At 46.2% G+C, this 21,163-nt stretch overlaps 1 protein-coding gene across 6 annotated transcripts in view; it reads right to left on the minus strand.

Annotated features, from left to right (window-relative positions):
* DDR2 (discoidin domain receptor tyrosine kinase 2) overlaps nucleotides 1-21,163 on the minus strand; it is a 149,868-nt gene that overhangs the window by 85,308 nt on the left and 43,397 nt on the right. The gene's annotated exons all lie outside the window — the stretch shown is intronic.

The raw sequence follows: 21,163 nt of genomic DNA on the forward strand, positions 1-21,163 counted from the left end.
TCTTCCTTTTCCTCTGAACACCCCCAGGGCGCCCTTTAGAAGTGAAGCACGTTCTTAAGAGGCCTCAATTGTCAGAGAAGCCCTCCAAAGCCAGCAAAGGGACAATCAGGGAGGAACCTCCAAGTGACTCCTCAGGGCTCCCTTGCTATGTGAAAAGAAGCCTGTGAGCATCTAGGCACCTGCGAGCTGCCCAGGATCAGCTTAGGTAGGTGGGAACATTCCTGACCTTCTCCCAGCCCTGACTGAGTGGGGCCCATGCAGCCAAGGCAGGGGGAGGCAGCGGAGGACGGCCCTACCCTAATCACAGGGCTGGATCTCAGCCCAAACCTGGGAGGTGCTATTACTCCCTCTCCCTCGAAAAGCAATCCCCAGGGCTCATCCAGAGTGAATATAAAGGGACGAGAAAGGGTTAGTTAAGTGCATTCTCCTGGCAGGCAGGGCTAAGGGGGCAGCAGGAGTAGGCCTCCTGCGGGAGCCTCGGGCTGTGCCTCCCCTGATGCTTCCAGCAAGCGGCACCCCTGGAGCCACAGCAGCTGCCTGCGCGGCTCCTGAGGACTCAATCCCTGGACACAGTGGCCCACAGAGCTTTGCCACTTGTCCCATCTTCCTGCTTCTCAGCCTGTCCCACCCACTTCTCCGATCCACCCCACCCGCCCGCCCCCAGCGTTCAGATTCATTCAGAACCAGGTTCTAACACGGTTATGCACACAGGTGAGAAGATAAGTTGCAAAGGTCAGTCGCCCACAGATGAGTGGGTTCTATTCTCAGGCTCGGGGGGCGGGGTTCCTCTAAGGGGCAGCTTTGTCTTGTTCCCAGTAAGTGGAGATAACCGGGGTTAGTACCGGATAACCTTGGTCCGATCCGTGCTACCACCACTACCAACCCCCCTGCCCCCAACACCCTGAGCAAGCAGCACAGCTCGGCCGGGGAGCCCCAGGAGGCCTGCCTGTAGATCTCAACACGGACCTTTCAGAGCACGCGTGCCTCAGTTTCTTCATCCAAGAAGTAGCAGGCCGCTAGGGGCAGATACCGCCCCAAAGGATCACCGTGAGGAAGAAAGGAGTTAATACTCAGAATGATGCTTAGCCTCGAGTCTTATTATTACAACTGGAGCTGTTTAAAGACCTGGAGTTTGTCTCATTTCACAGTAAATATATTTTGACTACCCCAAGTACCTGGCTGGGGCTCGCACATATTAAATAATCATAACATGACAAGACCCTGGCAGCAAAAACAAACATACCAAAAAAACAAAGAGCCCCACGTCCCTTGCTCTGACAAGAGGCAGCCCAGGTTGGCATGCTGAATAGTCAGATTCCTTCTCTCCCTGCAATGGGTTTCTCCCAGTATGTCCTGGTGCTTCTTGAGTTATAAACTTGCAGGGGGTGGGGGGATACTTCAGCCTTTAGCACATGGCTGGGAGAGACTCTGCAGTCTCCATTTCTCCTTGCCTGGGGGGTTCTTGTGACCTGGATCTTACGACCTACCCAGGAGGCTACTTTGGCTCTGGTTGTGGAGCTGCTCTGTGGACTTCTGGGAGCCAGTCCTTGCTTCTTCTTAAAAACCAGGTTTTTAAAGGGCGCCTGGGTGGCTCAGTCAGTTGAGCATCTGACTCTTGATTTCAACTCAGGTCCTGATCTTGGGGTCCCTGAGATCAAGCCTCACGTTGAGCTCCATGCTAGGCACGGGGCCTCCTTGGGACTCTCCCTCTCCCTCTCCCTGCTCGTGCTCTTTAAATAAATAGATAAATAAAATACTTTTTTTAAAAACCTGTCTTTAATTCCATCTCTTATAAGAGACACACACTCTGACCAATATCCTGATCCATGCATCCTATGAAGTCAACAAACGAACAGAAAGAGTTGCTTATGAACGTGTCATTAAAAAAATATAAATAAATAAATAAATAAATAAATAAATAAATAAATAAATAAGTCATTACTTCTCCACTGTGCTCTCCTAAGATGACAATCGGACTCCAGATACACAGGTGCCCCCCCCACCCCCCACCCCCAGAGCAGTGACAGGAGACTCCACGGAAGGAGGACACACAAAGAGAGGGTGCCGGGTCCTGAGAAACCTCAGCAGGAAGTGGAGGTTCTGGCCCACTAAGTACAGGGACTCAAGGTTCCAGAGGTTGGGAAGTGACTTCTGGAGGCTCAGCGAGTTTCCGTCCAAGGAAACTAGCAGCGGGTGGAGAGCAGGCCGGAGAAGAAGGCTGAGGCACAAGGCCTCGCTCTGACTGCAGCAGGAAGAGCGGGCAAGCTGCAAGGGTGTGGGTGGGGAGCAGAGAGCTGAGGGGCCTCTCTTAATAAGGTAGTGGTTTGGGCCCCAACCAGGAGGGCGTCGCTGTCAGTTTTCTTTGGGGCTAGGGATTGGTGAGGTGCTCGTCCAGCCATCGCCCCCACCAAATATGCATCCAATCCGTGTCGTTCTGCAAACCCTCACTCCACTTTGGCCAAGGAGCAGCGATGAAAGCCAGAGGCTGAGGCTGAAACAGGCGGGAGCCTGGAGCTCTGTGGCAGGCTCTGGCCCTGGAGCTCATGAAACACGACACCTAGAGAGGGAAACTGAAGGAAAAGAATCACAGCCAAACAAACACACCCTTGGCCAGAGCTGAGCCCAGGGGCCAGAGAGGGAAGGAGGGCCAGATATTTGCTCCCTTTCTCTCCAGGATCACAACTGCACCAGCGGGGAGACTCTTTGTTCAAAGACTACACTTACCCATCCCGCCCACAACTGAAAGATCTTATTTTATGAATCCTTGCTTGGTGAAGCTTATTTTGGTGCTATTTGATGGGGGAAAAAAAAGACATTGTCTTGCAAAGTCTCTGTAATCAAATGCCTGCATTTGCAGGGAATTTGCCATCACAGCACTCCTATCCTTTAGCCAGTACCGGAGCAAAATGAGTGGATTAGGCCATGAATAATCCACGGCAATAGACACCTCAAAGTAAGATGCATTTACACGGCAATAGACACCTCAAAGTAAGATGCATTTAGCTCTACTCTGGGAAACGAACTAGGGGTGGTGGAAGGGGAGGTGGGTGGGGGGTAGGGGTGACTGGGTGACGGGCACTGAGGGGGGCACTTGATGGAATGAGCACTGGGTGTTATTCTATATGTTGACAAATTGAACACCAATAAAAAATAAATTTATTTAAAAAAAAGATGCATTTAGCTCTAGAATGAGTTGGTTGGTTTGTTGTTCAATATGGGAGGCAGTGCAGCCTAATGACTAGAAAGAGAGAATAGCGAAAGAAATTGAAGACCTTACAAAGAAATGGAAAGACATTCCATGTTCATGGATCAGAAGAACAAGTACTGTTAAAATGTCTACAGCACCAAAAGCAGTCTACACATTTAATGTAATCCCTATCAAAACTCCAACAGCATTTTTCAAAGAATTAGAACAAACAATTCTAAAACTCGTGTGGAAGCACAAAAGACCCCTAAGTAGCCACAGCAATCTTGAAAAAGCGGACCAAAGCAACCCAGACTTCAAGTGATACTACAAAGCCCGAATAATCAAAACAGTATGGCACTGGCCCAAAAATAGACACATAAGTCAAGAGAACAAAATAGAAAATCCAGAAATAAACCCACAATTATATAGTCAGTTCATCTTCAACAAAGTAAGAAAAAATATGCAACGGGAAAGCAGTCTCTTCAACGAATGGTGTTGGGAAAACTGGACAGCTACTTGCACCAGAATGAAACTGGGCCACCTTCTTCCAGCATACACAGAAATAGACTCAAAATGGATGAAAAAATTAAATGTGAGACTTGAAATCATAAAATTCCTAGAAGAGAGCACACAGACAGTAAGGTCTTTGACACTGGCCACCGCAACATTTTTCTAGATACGTCTCCAGAGGCAAGGGAAACAAAAGCAAAAATAAACCATTGGGACTTCATCAAGATAAAAAGCTCCCCTGCGGGGAGTCTGCTTCTCCCTCTGCCTGGGTCTCTGCCTCTGTCTCTCGGTGTCTCTCATGAATAAATAAATAAAATCTTAAAAAGAAAAAAGAACTCTTGCCATTTGCAATGACATGGATGGAGCTAGAGGGTATAATGCTAAATCCGATAAGTCAGTCAGAGAAAGACAAATGCCACATGATTTCATTCATATGTGGAATTTAAGAAACAAACCAGCAAAAACAAACAAACAAACAAACAAACAAAAAACTGAAGGAAAAGAGAGAGACAGAGCGAGAGAGCAAGCGACAAGCCTAGAAACAGATTCTAAACTACTGAGAGCTGATGGTCACCAGAGGGGAGGTGGATGGGGGAGGAACAGGTCAAACAGGTGATGGGGATTAAGGAACGCACTTGTGATGAGCACCAGGTGATGCATGCAAGTGCTGAGTCACTACATTGCACACCTGAAATTAATATAACACTGTATGTTAACTAAACTGGAAATAATAAAATAAATAAAATAAAATAAAATAAAATAAAATAAATAAAATAAAATAAAATAAAATAAAATAAAATAAAATAAAATAAAATAAAATAAAATAAAATAAAATTGGAATGGGTTCACAGTTCAGTACTACCACCAATCTGCTATGTGACCTAGGGCAAATCATTCAACCTCTCTAGGCCTTATTTCCTCATCTGCAAAATGGGGATATAATGGTATTGATCCCATATGACTGGCATTAAAACTAAGTAAGATTGTCTCTTTAAAACAGTTTCAGTGCCACACAGCAAGTGCTTAATAGACAGTAGCTATAGGGGTATCTGATGCTCAAGTATTTATAATTCTCCAAATCATCCTGTTGAAACCATTTTTAAAAGTCAGTTTGAGAGACTTTGGCGCAGTGCCCCCATTGCCATTTGAATTCCCTGCCATAATCTCTTCTAACCCTCATGCCAAGCAGGGATCAGGAGCCTCCAGTCCCACCTGGGAACCAACCATGCACATCTTTCTTCTTGTGTCTCCCACTCTCTTCTCATGTTAAGAGCTTTCGTTTCCATATGAAGGAGCTGTGATAAATTGGCAAGAACCGTCCACCTGGCATGCCCAAAACCTGACAAAACTAATAAAGTCTAACTCAGATTTTGTTTTCTAGAAATTAAGTTTCAATTCTAGGAATAAGTCACGGTGATCACATCACTCTGCTGCCAGAGCAAGACATTTGGATCTCTGCATTTAAATGTTTCCACATATTCAAAGTTCTCTGAATTGATTTTTTTTTAAAGATTTTATTTATTTATTCATGAGAGAGAGAGAGAGAGAGGCAGAGACACAGGCAGAGGAAGAAGCAGGCTCCATGCGGGGAGCCCGATGCGGGACTTGATCCCAGGTCTCCAGGATCATGCCTTGGGCTGAAGGCAGGCACTAAACCGCTGAGCCACTCAGGGATCCCCTGAACTGATGTTTTTACGTATGATTGAGTGAAATAAGGTGATGTTAAAACTTGATGGATATTATTTATGTGTTTGAGAAATTATGGAACACAAAATTACCAGGAATAAGAATTGAAACACAGCAGGTCTGGTTCTTGTGGTGAAGACTGTCTTGACTGTAAAATCGTTCCATCTGCACCTGGGAGGCTCAGTGGCTGAGCATCTCGATTCCTGCACCAGGCTCCCTGCTCAGCGGGGAATCTGCTTCTCCCTCTCCCTGTGCACCCCCTACCCTGCTTATGCGTGTTCTCTTTCCCTCTCAAATAAATAAAATCTTAAAAAAAATAAAAAAGTTCCATCAGTTACCAACAAAAATACCACCAGACCCTTGTCCTATCATAGAGATCTACCTCGACCTGCATTCATTCGTTTGATATTTATTTTTTTTTATTTTTATTTATTTATGATAGTCACACAGAGAGAGAGAAAGAGAGGCAGAGACACAGGCAGAGAGAGAAGCAGGCTCCATGCACCGGGAGCCTGACGTGGGATTCGATCCCGGGTCTCCAGGATCGCGCCCTGGGCCAAAGGCAGGCGCTAAACCGCTGCGCCACCCAGGGATCCCTCGTTTGATATTTATTGTGCAATTTCTAAATGTCAGGAACCGTGCTAAGCACTGAGACACAGAGCAGAGCTCCTTCCCACCTGTGTCGTGGAGGTTAGTGGGAAGTTGAGGAAAATAAAAGGCAGTTACAGAGTGATGTAAGACAGCAATGATGGGGAGGAAGGGCACCTGGCCACGGCTAAGGGGCAGGGAAAACTTCCCAGCATCAGCAACATCTAAGTTAAGACTTGTGGGATGAGCAAAGCTTGGAATGAGCAGGTCGGGAGGGGAAGGATTGCTGCGAGTAGGGACACCCTCATGGAGAAAAGGCCCAGAGACCGGAGGGCTCAGAGGAATGTTATCACTTAGGCATGACTCAAGTGTGGGATGCAAGGCATAAGCAGCAAGAAAGGAGACCAGAGAAGAAAGCAGAAGTCTTGTAGGCCATTTAATATAAGCATAAAGGGGAGCCCTGGCAGTCACCTAAATAAATAAATAAATAAATAAATAAATAGGAGGATGAGAAGACAGAGTTAAGAAACTATTTCCTGAATAAGCAACAACAGTGAGGATGGTGGAAAAAGTGGAAAAATAAAGAGATATGTAGGTGTGGAATCAAATGGATTAATGATCTGGGTTGAATGTGAGGGCAAGGGAGGAGAGAGAAGCCAAGACTGGGGCCTAAGTTTCTGGTGTGGGAAGCTGGGGGGAGGGGGTCCCACCACAGGGCCTTTGCACTTACTGTTCTCTCTGCCTGCAGTGCTCTTTCCCCACATTCCTGTTGGGCTCACTCTCCACCACATTCAGGTCCCTGCTCAAAAGCTGCCCTATCGGAGAGTCTTCAACTGCCCGATACAAAATGACACCTAATCAGCACCCACATCGCGACTCCCTACCCTCCTACCGCCTGTATTAGTTCACAGCATTCATCCCCACCTCACGCTGGATGTGTTTGTTTCTTCAATCACCTTCCTGAGCCCGTGGGAATGGGAGCAGCAGGGTTTTTTTTTTTTTTCTATTTTGTTCCCTTTTTTATCCTCAGCATCTCACATAGTTCCTGGCACATAATCACTCTTAATATATTTTGTCTAAAGATTAAATTTGTAAAAATAGATAATGCTAAAAGAGGAAACAGAAGCAGTCTAGAAAAACACGCTGACCTCTGTTTCTCACACTTTCATTTAGCAGCTCCTCTGTTTTTTAGTTAATGAAAACATTAGATATATGGAAAGGGGCACAAATCATACACGGATGGCTCCGCCAATCCCGGTAAAACGAACATACTCAGGTTATCACCCCTCAGGGCGAGAATAAAACACCCTCAGGAGCTTCCAACATGACCCTCCCAAGCACCACCCCTCTTGCTCTCCCCCAGAGGTTCCCGGGAAACTGATTCCTAACCCCATAAAGAGTTTTGCCTGGTTTCGAACTTTCCATAAACAGAATTAGTTCCCTTTGTATTCAGTGTCTGGCCCCTTTTCGCTCAATATTGGATTTGTGAGCTTTGTCCCAGTTGTCATACATTATGTGAAATGATTGCAGCAATTTCAACTCTCACCTGCAATGTATGGAGCAATTTTCCATTGCTCCAAATCCTTGGCACTTGGTTGTGAGTCTAATCCATGTTGGCCGTGCGGGTGGGTTTGTAGTAATGTCTCACCTCTCAGGGACTGACTAGCACAGAGGAGCATTCTCTCGTCCACGCCATGTGACACCCACTCTCGTGAGTTCCTGCACAAGCCTCTCCTCCCTGCTTTTGTCTTTCTCTTCTTGCTCCAAAGCATTTCCCTTTGTGTTCTGAGTGCAAACCCTTCATCAGTGTTTATGACTGCTGCAAACATCTTGTTCAGACTCTAGTGTTTGCCTTTCACCTTCTAACAGTGACTCTTGAGGAACATAAATTCCTAAGTTTGATGTAACCCACGTTATCCACCTTTTCCCTTCTGGTTGGTGTTTTCTGTGACCTGGAAGCATTGGTAAAGGGGGACGCGGGAAGTAGAGGTGGGAAGGAAGGGAACGTGCTTTCCAAACGTGGAGACTGGTGTGAGCCAAGGCAGGGCCGTGCTCCCTAGCTTGTGCTGGGCCAGGCTAGAGGGGAAAGTGTGTGCTGGTCAACGTGGGAGAAAAGGTTAGCCCAATGAAGTGAGCCTAGGCCATGAGGGACCTCCAAGTAGGCCAAGGCACCTCCCCTTGACCTGAACACAATGGAGGTGGCTGGAGGTCCCCAGCTCCACCTAGCTGTAGGCCTTCTCACCGTCCTTCCTGTACCTGCAGCTCACCGAGTGCATGTGCCCAAAGTAGAGCTGAACCGCTGTCCCCCCGTGCTGCCTTCCTACCCTGGACATACTTCCATCTCAGCCTTGTCATGCTGCACCTGCAGCTTGGAGTCTAAGCAGACACTTGTTTGCAAACAATGGCAGTAGATGCAGGACAAGCTTGCATAGCCTCATGAGAGCTATTCCACGATCAACAATTTGGCATCATGTTGGTAGCTGGAAATGAAGCACGGTGAGAGTATTTTTACACGATGGCAATCAGCAAGGCCACCGAGCCCCACAGAGCCCACCATTGGACACTGTTAGACATCATTAGACGCTGGTCTCATTCAACCGTAGATGACAGCACCGAGCCTAGTGGCTGCACCAATGTCTGTTGAATTAAGGTTTATTTTTTCACACCTAACACTACTTTCAGAACAACAAGAAACTCCTCCCTTTGTTACCAGCATCGTGCTAAGTGAAACAAGTCAAACACAGAAAGGCACGTACTGTGTGATTCCACTTATGTGAGGAATCTGAAACAGTCAAATTCATAAAATCAGAGCCTGCAGTGGTGGTTGCCAGGGGTTGGGGAGGGAGAAGAAACAGGGTGTTACCGATCAAGAGGCCGGAAGTTTCAGTTAAGTAAGGATGAACTCACTCTAACGATCTGCTGTCCAACATCGCATCCTGTACACAACAATGTACTGCGTGCTTAACATTTGTCAAGAGGGTGGCTCTCATGTTAAGTGTTCTTTTCAAAATAGAAAATGTTTTTAAAGAATCCTGCTGTCTACCCCTCAGTCCAACCAGCGAGTACGTGGTGCTCATTTACTCTGCATGGTGACACCATCCCTGAGAGCTTAGGAGCCACAAGAGAGTGACACATAGTGAGCACACAGGACGTGTGTCGGAGAAGCCCGGGCCTCAGGAGGCATTTCGGAGCCAGCTGGTGCTCCTAAGAGGTCTGGGAAGCATGGCTTCCTATGCAAATCTCAGTAAAAACAGCCCAGACACTGTCTAGAGCCAAAAGCTCATCTCACTCACGAGGTCCTCGAACGAGGAGGAGCCCGTGGGCCCCTGTGTCAGACACGCGAGGGCACGGCCCTTGGCCTTCCCTCCACAAACAGGATGAGGAAATGTCAGTTGGTGAGAGAATTCATGACTCACAACAATGCCTGGTGGGGTAGGGGGTTTTCAGTAAGAGGAATGAGTAAAGTTTTATTTGCCACGCACACCCAAGAGCCAAAACCTAGCAAAAGAATGAAAACAAAGTCAAAAAGACACAACCCCGGCATTTCAAAGCAATCTAAAAAATTAACTGTAGATCCCTTTGTTGTTAGAGTGAAAATACCATCCCTATGATTCTTAACTGAAAGACTGCCCAGGGCTGGGGGTGGCGGGGGGTACGGGGGTGGGCAGCGGATCACAATCACCCTCCGGGTAGGGATGAGGGCCAGCGATTCAAACAAAAATTACTCAATATTATAATTGATTTAACTTATTTTTAGTCATGGTAATTCACTTACTTGGAAATTTCAAAGAACATGAGGGAAAGAATGAAGGTTTATGGTTATAAAGAGAGGCACGGGTTTTCAAAGGGATGAGACATATCTTAACATATTTTAATCCTCATCTTTTACAGATAAGAAAACTGAATATTTAACTGTAAGCTCTACACCAGCACGAACCAGGTCTGTCTTATTTACTGGGACATGCCCAGTGCCAATCACAGCTGGCACACCATAGGTATGCTCTAAGTAGTTGTTGAATGAATGAATGAATGAATGAGAACTACAGAGAAGCTGTGACTTGGGCCAGCATTAGTCATGTTGACATTTTGGTGGAGCCGGTGTGAACGTCGTAACCCCAAACCCAGTGATCTTTCTACCCTGGAGTGGTGGTTAATTAAGAAAATGGGGCTCTGGAGCCAGGCTGCTCGGGATCCTGAGCCAGCCCCACCACTTACTAACTGTGTGACCGTGAACAGGTTATATAACATCCTTGAAACTCAATCTCCTCTTCCATAAAGTGGGGGTAATCATGGTCCACTCCCTAAGGGCAATCGTGAGCATCAAACAAGGAAGTACATGTAGAGTATGTTGCAAGTGCCCAGCTCACAGGATGTGTTCCCTGCACAAGGGCCATTATTATTATACCACAAATGATAAGATGGGACTAAATGATCTTGGATGCCTGGGTGGCTCAGCGGTTGAGCATCTGTCTTTGGCTCAGGGCATGATCCTGGGGTCCCGGGATCGAGTCCTGCATAGGGCTCCCTGCATAGAGCCTGCTTCTCCCTCTGCCTGTGTCTCTGCCTCTCTCTGTGTGTGCCTCTCATGAATAAACAAATAAAATCTTAAAAATGAATAAATAAATAAATAAATAAATAAATAAATAAATAAATAATCTTAGTCCCTAAAGGCCCAACTTGGTCTTCTGTGTTCGTGGTAAGTAAGCTCTTTGAAAAATGAGCCTGAGACAAAACCTGAAACATTACTTATAAATGACACATCACAGTTTTCCCAGAAGTCCGTCAACTTGAAGCGTACCCACAGGCTACCAAAAATCCGAGACAATGAGACAGACTTTGAGGGAAGGTCCTACACTATTCATCACTTTATCCCATAGACAGCCTGGCGGAGGAGAGGTGGGGTAGCCTGGTGGTCAAGAGCACAGATGCTCAGCCTTAGCTGCTAGGACTTCAATCCTACTTCCTCCGTTTGTTCACCGTATGGCCCTGGGGCAAGTTGGTGACTCTGTGTGCCGACATTTCTTCAAATCACAGTGAGTTTCATAACTGCACCTCCTGACAGGGCGGTGGTGAGGACTAGACAGGCACGTGGCCGTCATCACAGGCAGTGGGGACCCCTGTGAATTCATGTACAAAGGCACAGACTCAGCGACGTGAAGGTGTATTGCTGTCTCTCCAGTGACCAACCCTGGCCTGTCCCCAGAGCCATGGTCCCAGCTCACGGTCCGGCCCTCACACCTCACACCAGCCTGAAATGACACACAGAGGAGCACATGAAGCCGGTACTCATTCCTGGAACTAAGTCCAGTCAATCGGGCTGAATTTAAAGGCCTGAGCCACACAACAAATGTGAGGGCAATTTTCTGGCAGAACATGGTGAATGGGCCCTGGGGTCCGGGTCTCCGTCATCAGTGGATGCGAGGCCACCGAGGTACCAACCCATGGATGAGAGTCTAAGGAGAGCCAGCACCACCAGGCTGGTTCGTGGCCAGAACCAACCGAGCTACGAGTGCTGGGCGCCAAGGACACGCAGGGAGCTGAGCACTCAGGTTACCTTCCACCCCTTCGTTCTTCCCTGGACCTCCTCCAGCCAGGTGTTTGGCAGCCCCGAACAGCTCAGTTCAACCCAGGACAGCTTTTGGATGATCGTGTCTACTGACGCACCCCCCAGATGCCCCTCCTTTGTGAGTCACGGCAGAGTCTTCCTTATGGACAGATTCACAACACACACAGTTCGGATTTTTAATAGAGATGGTGCATAAACACTCGTCGACTAACAGAGCTTAAAATCAATAAACTTGCATATTTTATAGAGCCAGGGGAGCGCTGTGGTTATGAGCTTAGGTTCCACAGCCGGGTGCTACTTGAGTTCACTGCTCAACGGAACCACTCACTCACCTCGTGTGAGATACCTAACCTCTCTGTGCCCCATTCTGTGCCCCAGTTGCCTTATCAGTAAAATACAACCATTATATCGACTGCACATGGTTTCCGCGAGACCAAACCAGAGAACATGGGTAAAACCATTAGGAAGTATCTGATAAGTAGTAAACGCTATCCCACAGCCAGCTATGATTAGCAGACCACTCACACCAGGGGGGTAAAGGTATCTGTGCAAAGGGAAGGAAAGGACACACGAAAGGAGGTCTCATGCTGAACAAAACAAAGGGCGGTGCCCATTTCTGTGTGCTGGTGCTTGGACCGGAGAAATAGGATGGTGTCCCTCGTCCCCCTGTTGACCCATGCTCAAGTATTCCCATTGGTAGAAAGTCACTCAGAATAAGTCCAAAGCCAAGGTTCTTTCAAGTGCCCCCATCCCTTTATTTGCATAACCCTGAAGTTGCCCAAACCAATCTCATTCAAATTTTCCAAAACAATCACCTTTGCACTGAGTCACCCTGGAAACTTTTAGTAGACTGGGTTGCAGTTTCAAAAAGCTGTGGGTGAAAGCACTAGACGCCCACCTACATCATGTTTTGCTTCTCCAATTGTACCGAAATACAAAAGGGCAACCACAAAAATGATCCAGCCTACTATCCCATTAATATTTGGCGTGGGTACCCCAAATACGCATTATCCATTATGGGATATGGTGCGTGACTGCGATTTGGCCAGAACTGACAAGGCCAGGGTCTAAGAGTTCAATCTGTCCCCATCCCCCCCACGGCCCAGGCAGCATGGCCTCTGGGTCAGTGCCTCAGGCATCTCCTTCATCCCCACCAGAGATCTGGGTCACAAGAGAGCACAGGTCAGAGTGGGATCACAGTACTACAGTCAGTCAAAACCAAAACTGAGACGAGAACACCCAGGGCTCCTGGCTCCAAGATCAGAGCTCTTTTTCTAAGACAGCTGGGAAAACACTTCTAAAGATTATGTCCTTTCAACAATACGCAGAACTAAAAAAATAAAAAAATAAATAAATGAATAAGACAAACCTTAAGAAAAGTTCAAAGCAAAGCAACATTGCTCTTCTACCACGGTCACTTTTAGAAATAGTAAGTGAGCTCTCAGCATTGCCAGGGACAGTCTACACCATTAGCACCAAACGTACGGAGGTGAGGGGAAGCAAAGCAAGCAGCGGCGCCCCGTCACGGCCATGGTGGCCACGCTCATTCTCAGGCCTAAGGCAAGTGCACTAGGCACACAGGAAGGAGCAAAGCCTTGTCAATGCTCCTGGTCTAGGTAATGGCTTGCCTACTCTTCCTTTTATCACATTTGGGGTACCTTGGAGGGACATCAGAGAGGCGAAACTCGGTCTTGTAGGAACCCAGCAAGACCACTTTACCAGTCATGAAAGGAAGATGATGGCAGGCAGAGGAAAGGCTGGACTAGCCCAAAGCCTAGGCAGCCTTGTCGTCTTCCTCTTGCTCTGGATCTTCCCACTTTCCACCCTGTCAGGAGCCTCCCTGTGCCCTTAACCAGAACCTTCACCTTGTGTGAATAACATTAACTAAAGAAAATAAGGGACGTCTGGGTGGTTTAGTGGTTGAACGTCTGCCTTCAGCTGAAGTCATGATCCCAGGGTCCAGGGATCGAGTCCCCCATTGGGCTCCCCGCAGGGAGCCTGCCTCTCCCTCTACCTGTGTCTCTGTGTGTCTCATGAATAAATAAATAAAATCTTTTTGAAAAAAAAAAAAAAGAAAAGAAAAGAAAGAAGAAAAGAAAAAACAAAAGAAAAGAAAAGAAAAGAAAAGAAAAGAAAAAAGAAAGAAAAGAACAGCAAAAAAAGAAAAGAAAGGAAGAGAAGAAAAAAAAGAAAATGCAGCTTAACATGGCCGGCTTTGCTATGCAATTAGCAACCCAGGAGGCTGGAATCAACATCACGCAACAAATGTTTGTCATCCCCATCAACAAGAATGGTAGAGGTTTGCTGAGGACCTGTAAAAAGTTCTAGGCGCTCTTACAGATCTGTGGCGCAAACGAGGTGAGCAGGACAGTCTCTCCCGCTTCGTTACTTGTCTAGCACTGTCTGGTGCTGAACTGAAAGCCTGGGATGTGTATTTGACCCTGTACGGATATGAAGCCCAGCTGTGCCACTTAACAGCCACGTGACCCTGGGCCAACCACAGCCTCTCTCTGCTTCAGTTTCCTTATCCGCAAAATGGGGGTAATAGGGGCGCCGGGTGGCTCACTCAGTTGAGCATCAGCCTTTGGCTCAGGTCAAGATCCCAGAGTCTTGCTCAGAGGGGTGTCTGCTTCTCCCTCACCCTCTGCCCTTCTTTCCACCATCCACTCAGGCTCTCTATCACATACTCTGTCTCTCTCAAATAAATAAATAAAATATTTTTTTAATGGGGTTATGTAATAAGAAAGCCTTCTTTTTATAGGATGGCTGCAGGGTTACACAGGTCAAAGGCTAAGAAGAGTGGCTGCTACAGAACAGTATTTATTTTGATAAGACAGTCTCCTCACCTGCAGGGGCCCCTGTCTCTTCAGATCTAAGAGCTGGGGAGGACCTCAGCAGTCATGCATACGGTTCGACCTCCTCAGCGTGCAGGTGAGAACGAGGCTCCAGGACACCAGTAGGCTTGTCCACAAACACACGCTTTGTTAAAGGAGTCTTGAGTTAGACCCAGCCCCTCCCCCAGGTCTTCAAACTGCCTCCCAGTCTAAGAAGCTATAGTTCATAATTTATAAATAATTCTGCTGACCCTCCTCAGAACATATTTGTTTTTCAGTTACACAAACAAAGAAATGAATAGTTGGTAGGAGTATTATGGTGACCACACCATGACAACATACATGGAGAAATTATTTCAAGGCACTGGGCCCCCAATCGTCCCACTGCAATTGTACATTATATAAAAGAACACGACTATTTCTGCTTCACCCCATTCTAAAATATGTTTGGTTTGAGAGGGAAAAGTTCTGTGGCCCTAGTTCAGGTCTGGGTGTTATCAATATCATATGTCTTAAATTTTTTTGCTTGGCTTTAACCATGAATATTTATGGTAATAATCACATAAAGTGGCATTGGTACTGAGGGTGCTGAGTCTGTGTGTGTGTGTGTGTGTGTCTGTCTGTCTGTCTGTCTGTATCCCACATATGTGGCTTACACAGCTCCCAGGACCCACACAACATATAATTTACATATAATCCCCTTTGGGTGGTTGATTGTTGGTTGGTTGAATCATTTCAAGACTGTTCCACCCACATAAGCAGAAGCAGTCTCCTGGGACACATATCATCTATCTCTGAATCTCTCTCCTTTTTTTCTTCTTCTTTTTCTTAAGTTGGCTCCATACCCATCATGGAACCCAATGTGGGGCTTGAACTCACCACCCTGAGATCAAGACCTGAGCTGATATCAAGAGTTGGACGCTTACTTGACTAAGCCAGCCAGGTGCCCCTCTGAACCTCTCTTAAACTACTATAAAATCTTTTATTCACAGACATTCTCAGATTTTCACACAACCAAACCCGAAACTTTGGGCCTTAGAGAGCCCTAAACGCAGCTCCTCAAAAATGAGGCCTGTTCCTTGTGCGCTTTAAGGCGTCCAGATGAAGAAGTCTTGGTGTCAGATGGGAAGAAAGAAGCCACATGAAGACATTACACTAACGTTCTTGGCATCTGGCTTCAGGTACAAAGTAGGGTTCTCATGGTGCTGAGGTATTATTTACAACGATCAATGTAGCAACTCTTTTGGCCAGCAGAATTCTTCATACAAAAAAAAAAAAAATAGAAAGGCATTTTGTCACCCATCCCCTGTCAAACAGAAGACTGGAAGGGAGGGCAGGCTCTCCCCATTAAACAGAACAGGAAAGTGATGTAGACCCAGAATCAAAGACTTACAACTGGAAGAAGTCATTCGTCCAAGGCCATGCAGCAAGTGGTACCTAAATGTGGGCCTCCTGTCTCTGAATCTAGAGTTTTTTTAAAAATAAATAAATAAATAAATAAATAAATAAATAAAGCCACACAGGGGCCTACCTGCGTGGTCTCTATAGTCTCCGCTGTGTTGCTTTGATTCACATGCCCTCTCTTCGGCCTCTACCACACAGTCTTGATTACTACGGCCACGTAAGTGTCAACCAGGACAGACGGAGTCCTCCCACTCCATTCTTCTTTTTCAAACTTGTTCTAGCTGGTATATAGTTCCTTGCCCTTCTCATCTAAATTTTAGGATAATCTAGTCTATCTTCATTTTTTAAAGTTGCTAAAACTTTGAGAGAAGTCATGTTAAACCCGTATGTCCTTTGGGGAGAATTGGCATCTTCGCCATATGGAGTTTTCTAATCCACAGACATCGTGTGTCTCTCCATGTATTTAATTCTCCTTTTTGTTTCTTTCCTTGTGCTTTATAAATTTCAGCATACAAGTGCTGTGCAAACTTTATTCAGTGTTTTCTGGTGATTATAAGTGGCACTATCTTAGGGAGAAAGCATTTGGCCTTTCACAATTGAGTGTACTGTTAGCTGTGGACGTTTTATAAATGCTGTATATCAAGTTGATGCAACTCCCTTCTACTCCTACCTTTCTGAGAGTTCCCATTGTGAGTGGGTTTTGCTATTTCTACATCAATTAATATGAGCATATGATTTTTCACACCGAACCGCCCTTGCATACCTGGAGTAAATCCCACTTGATCATAGTGTACAATTCTTTTCATATATCATTGAATTCTATTTGGTAATATTTGTGGACGATTTTCACATCTAGTAATTCAGCAGCCTCTCCTGCTTTCCTTTGGTTAACATTTGCAGAACATAACCTTTGTCGTCCTTTTTCTTTCAACATGCTTGTATCATTACATCTCTGAAGTGGATTTCTTACGGACAGCATGTAGTTGAGTCACGTTTTGAGAGCACTCTCCTGTCTTTGTTATGTCTTGGATTCAAAACAGTTACAATATCGGCAATTACGGGTGTTTCGGATCTAATGTATTAGTTTGCTTAATCTTTAACACACTATCCTCAGAACCTTCCAAATATACCTATTTTACAAATTAGAAAGCTGAGATATATTTGCCTAGCTTAACACATCCAGGCAGCAGTGGGTTGGAACTGAAACCCAATCTGGCTCCGGTGCGCTTGCCTACACCCACAATGCTTCACCCGCCTGAGCTAGCCCGCAAGCACGCTGCCTGGTTCTTGCCCTGGGAGTCGTTTGGCAAAGACTCTACATATTCTAATAGGTCCACCTCCTCACTAGGGTGAGAAGCAAAGTTCCAGATCGCTGGCTACACCTTTGGCCTGATAGTTCTTGCAACCACGTATGCCACTCATAACTGACAGCTGCTGGCTTGGGGCAGGCAAGGGGAAAAGAGTGCTCTGCTTGTGATCCCAGAGGGCCTGAGACGCAAGGGCCAAAATCATTGGCAGACCAAGCGCCTGGGGGAGAGTCCCCAGCCAATTAAAAGAGGAGAAGCATACTTCAGCCTGAGCCAACAAAGCAGCAGTGTCCAGCTCAAGTGAGGCCCACAAGATAAACACTGACCCTCCCCACCCTCCACCCTCACTGTGGATAAAACACAGGGCAGCACCTTGGGCCTGATCCAAAGCAGACACACAGACACATCAGGGACCTCATGAGGTTACAGCTCAGGCTATTCTGAATATGGCAAGAGGCCCCTGGATGTTCCAGAGGGGACCCAAAATTAACTTTCCTCTCTTGAAATGAAGCAGCTAATAAGATGACTCAGGGCAGAGAAGCAGAGCTCTGCACACAAGTCATGGTTCCCTTCAGCTGTGAATATCCCTGGGCTGGGAATGTTCACTCTCCTACCACTCCCATCATCCATGCAGGCTCTCCTGGGATCTGAGTGGGTTCTAATGGCCTGATGGGTAAAAATGGAAGGATACAGTGATCTGGTAAGTGACCCGTGTCACCACAGAGAGGAGAGGACCTGAGGAACCAGCATAAAGGAAAAAAACCAATGACTCAGTCAATCCACAATTGTAAATATTGTACGAATCAAACAACCAAACTGCAGGTAAAGACCATATAGATGAGATTTCAGCCTGAGCCCCAGGAAGCCTTTTGCCATCATCAAGGTGGAGCAGAGCACACATTAAACAGCCTATGCTACTGCTGTGTGGCAATAATCTATTTTAAAAAGCTAGAAAACCTGATGCAGAAAGGTTAAGACATTTTCTCAAAGTCATGCAGCAAATGGGAAAGCAGAGCTCAGTCTTACAGTCTGGTTTCAATCTAGGCCTTTTGGCTCCAGAGCGATCTCTCCATCCTACCACCCTCCACCACAGAGGCACGCTCCAGTGCTCGCGTTTATATGGAGGAAACACTCCTCCCACTCCTCCCAAAAGAAGCCAGATTGACTTCCCTGAGAATAGTCAGCAAGTCTCTGACTCAACCAAGAACAGGATTTGAGTTTTCTTAGAAATGTCTAGCCCTATAATTTTAATTTTACAAAATTTTGTGTCGATAGAAAAAGACTGGAATGTATTCAAGCCGATAGAATGATGAGTAAAGTTGTCTCCCCCAGAAAGGGAACCTTCTCTAAGATTGGGTTGTATTATTTTTACACTTTTTTCTTTTCAAAATGACGAAAGAACGACTGTGTCCCCCAGTGTCATTCTAATTATGTCTGAGGCCAATGAACTGAGGCCTTCGGCAAGAAAGAAATTAGCTTAGGAAGTGTGGCTCTTGTTAAGAATACGCCTGGGCATTGCAGGAAGCATCATGGCAATGTTTTACTCAAGTCTTTGACTTAAAGATGGGATGTTCATCTGTGTCTTCGATAATTTTTGTGTTCCTCGTTACATATCAAATCACCCCGAGACCTCTCCTATACCCATAGGTCTCCAGGATTGAGAACATAACCTACTTGGTTATCTGAGAGACTCTTGTAGAAATTGCACCAGCTGCTTGATAGGCGGTGCATTTATAGGGAGACATGAGGTTGCACCTGGAGGACAGGCAGCTTTGTAAGGAACGTGTTCTGGGCAGCAGACCGGACCCCCTTGTCCCATGCCACAGTCACTCACTCAGTGACCCCGGGCCTGCATTTCCTCATCTACAAAGGCGTTAGGGTTGCACAATCTTGAAGGTTCCTCCCCCTCCTAACTTTCCACAGGCTTCGGTCCCTAATGCCAAATCCCAGAAGAATTAGTTGAGAGGGGTTGACACACCAGGTAGGATAGAACTTTAGCCACCGAACATTAGTCATAGCTTTTGAATGAGTGTTTACCATGTGTCATGTACAATCTGTAATGTTCTACATACATCGTTCCATTCAATGCCCACAACGACCCTATGAGATGGGAACGATTCCTACCGCTAATTTGCCCATGAATAAACTAAGGCTCAGAGAACTTAATTAACCTGCCTGTGGTCATACAACTAGTAGGGAGCCGAGTTGACTCATGAGCTCAGCCAGTTTGGCTTCAGAGCCATGTATTGTAAGGGCTGTTCTAGGTGGAGAGATCTGTCTGCAGAACCCAGTGTCTCCCCAGTGAATGACCTTTCCTGACTTCAGATTTCACCAAATTCACTCCCGCCTTCCCTACCAGTTGTCCAAACTCTGCATCGTTTCCCTTCTATAAAATTTTTTTAAGAATAAAAAACCCTAAAAAGCAAACAAACAACAAACCTTTGCCCAAGCCCCGGCACACAGGTATAAATAATATGAAATGAGAGAGGTGATGAACAGCATAGCTAGAGATGTAAGCCTAAAACTGAGACAATACAGACAATATCCCAGGAAGTGGTTTTCAGAGGTAGGGCACCTTCTGGGCGTCCTGAAATCATGGACTTTCCCAAAAGTCATAACCCCCATGTTCGCTTCTGTCTGCATCCCACAGCGGGAGGCTGCCTGGGAGGTGCCGCTCAGCCCCAAGATGCTAAGTAGAAGGACTGTGTGGATGAGTCACCCAATCTGGAGAGTATAGAAAAGTCAGGAAGGAAGGAACCGGCTATAAAACTTCCCTGCTATCCTCCCACCTGCCCCAGTCGGAAGCTCCTCTGTTCCTCCTCCGCCTCCCCGGGGTTACCCATGAAGATGAGAAACCCACTGGGAAAAGAGCTGAGGAGCCTGCAAAAATCAGCTGCAATATATCCATGAATGGAGCCTGGCAAAGAGTAACCAGAAAATTCGAAGCCATCAACAAATAGAATATTAATAGAATACCAACTATATATGCAAGGTAATCTGGAGATAGAAAGTCCTTGCCATTTTGTTTAAATCTACCTCCGTATCCAACACAGGGCTGGAAAGAGAAAACCCACAATGAATTTGAAAATTTCAACCCAGTAACAGTAGAATTGGGAGGTGGCTCCCCAGGGAGTAGAAAGCATCCTGCCTGAATCCTTGGGGAAGAAAAGAAAAAAGGCAAACATTTGAGGGAAGGGGAATCTCTATCTTCAACCCGCCATGAGCTTGGATCTCGACTGAACAATTATCATTCTTCCTGTACTCCTGGGAACCAGCTCATAGCATCCAGGACTGGAGCTAACCCAAACTGGCCATTTCTCTGGGATAATATTGCTTTTGGTTCCCTCCGTGTGATTGGCCAAACCCCCTTGAGCACAGAGGAAACACTGTTTCCTTTTGACCAAATTCACCCCTTTTATTTCTCACAGGAAAGGAGTGACTTTTTCGCATCCTGCAGGAAAGAGCAGAGGGTAGGGCACCACAGGGAATGGCAGGATGGAGAACAGTGAGTTAAGGGCATAGGCTTTGGTTCTGATTGTGGTTCTCTACTTTCTAGCTGTGACCTGGCAAGTGACCTAACCCTAGTGGGCCTCCCTGTGTCATCCGTAGGAGGCAGTGGATAATACTGACCTCCTAGGATTTTTGAAACTCCAGGGATTTTTAAAAACCTTGCACATAATGTAGCTGGTATTGTACTTAGCTCATAGGAGGTTCTTAAAAATTGGTAACTGGTATTGTTTCCAAAAATACAGAAGGAGGTGATCATGAGATTTATTATTTTTTTAAATGTAACCAGCCAATTTAGGCTAAATAAGCTAAATAAGTTTTTCCTGTAGTTTATTCAACAGACAGTAGCTGAGAACCTACTATGTGCCTGAATAAGTTAGGCCCTGGGGACAGAAAGATGAATGACACACCTTTCCCAGCCTTAAGGATTTCACAGGCTAGCAAGGAGCGAGTATTACATAAACTTAAGAATAGCAGTGTGAGAAGTGTTGTAGAGGAAAGTGCTGTGTGAGCAATGAGGAAGGAGCAATTAATTAACTTGGCTGGAGGCAGCTTAGTGTGAGTCAGGACAGAA

The sequence above is a fragment of the Canis lupus genome, chromosome 38 (genome assembly GCF_011100685.1).
Source record: "Canis lupus familiaris isolate Mischka breed German Shepherd chromosome 38, alternate assembly UU_Cfam_GSD_1.0, whole genome shotgun sequence".
Lineage (NCBI taxonomy): Eukaryota > Metazoa > Chordata > Mammalia > Carnivora > Canidae > Canis > Canis lupus.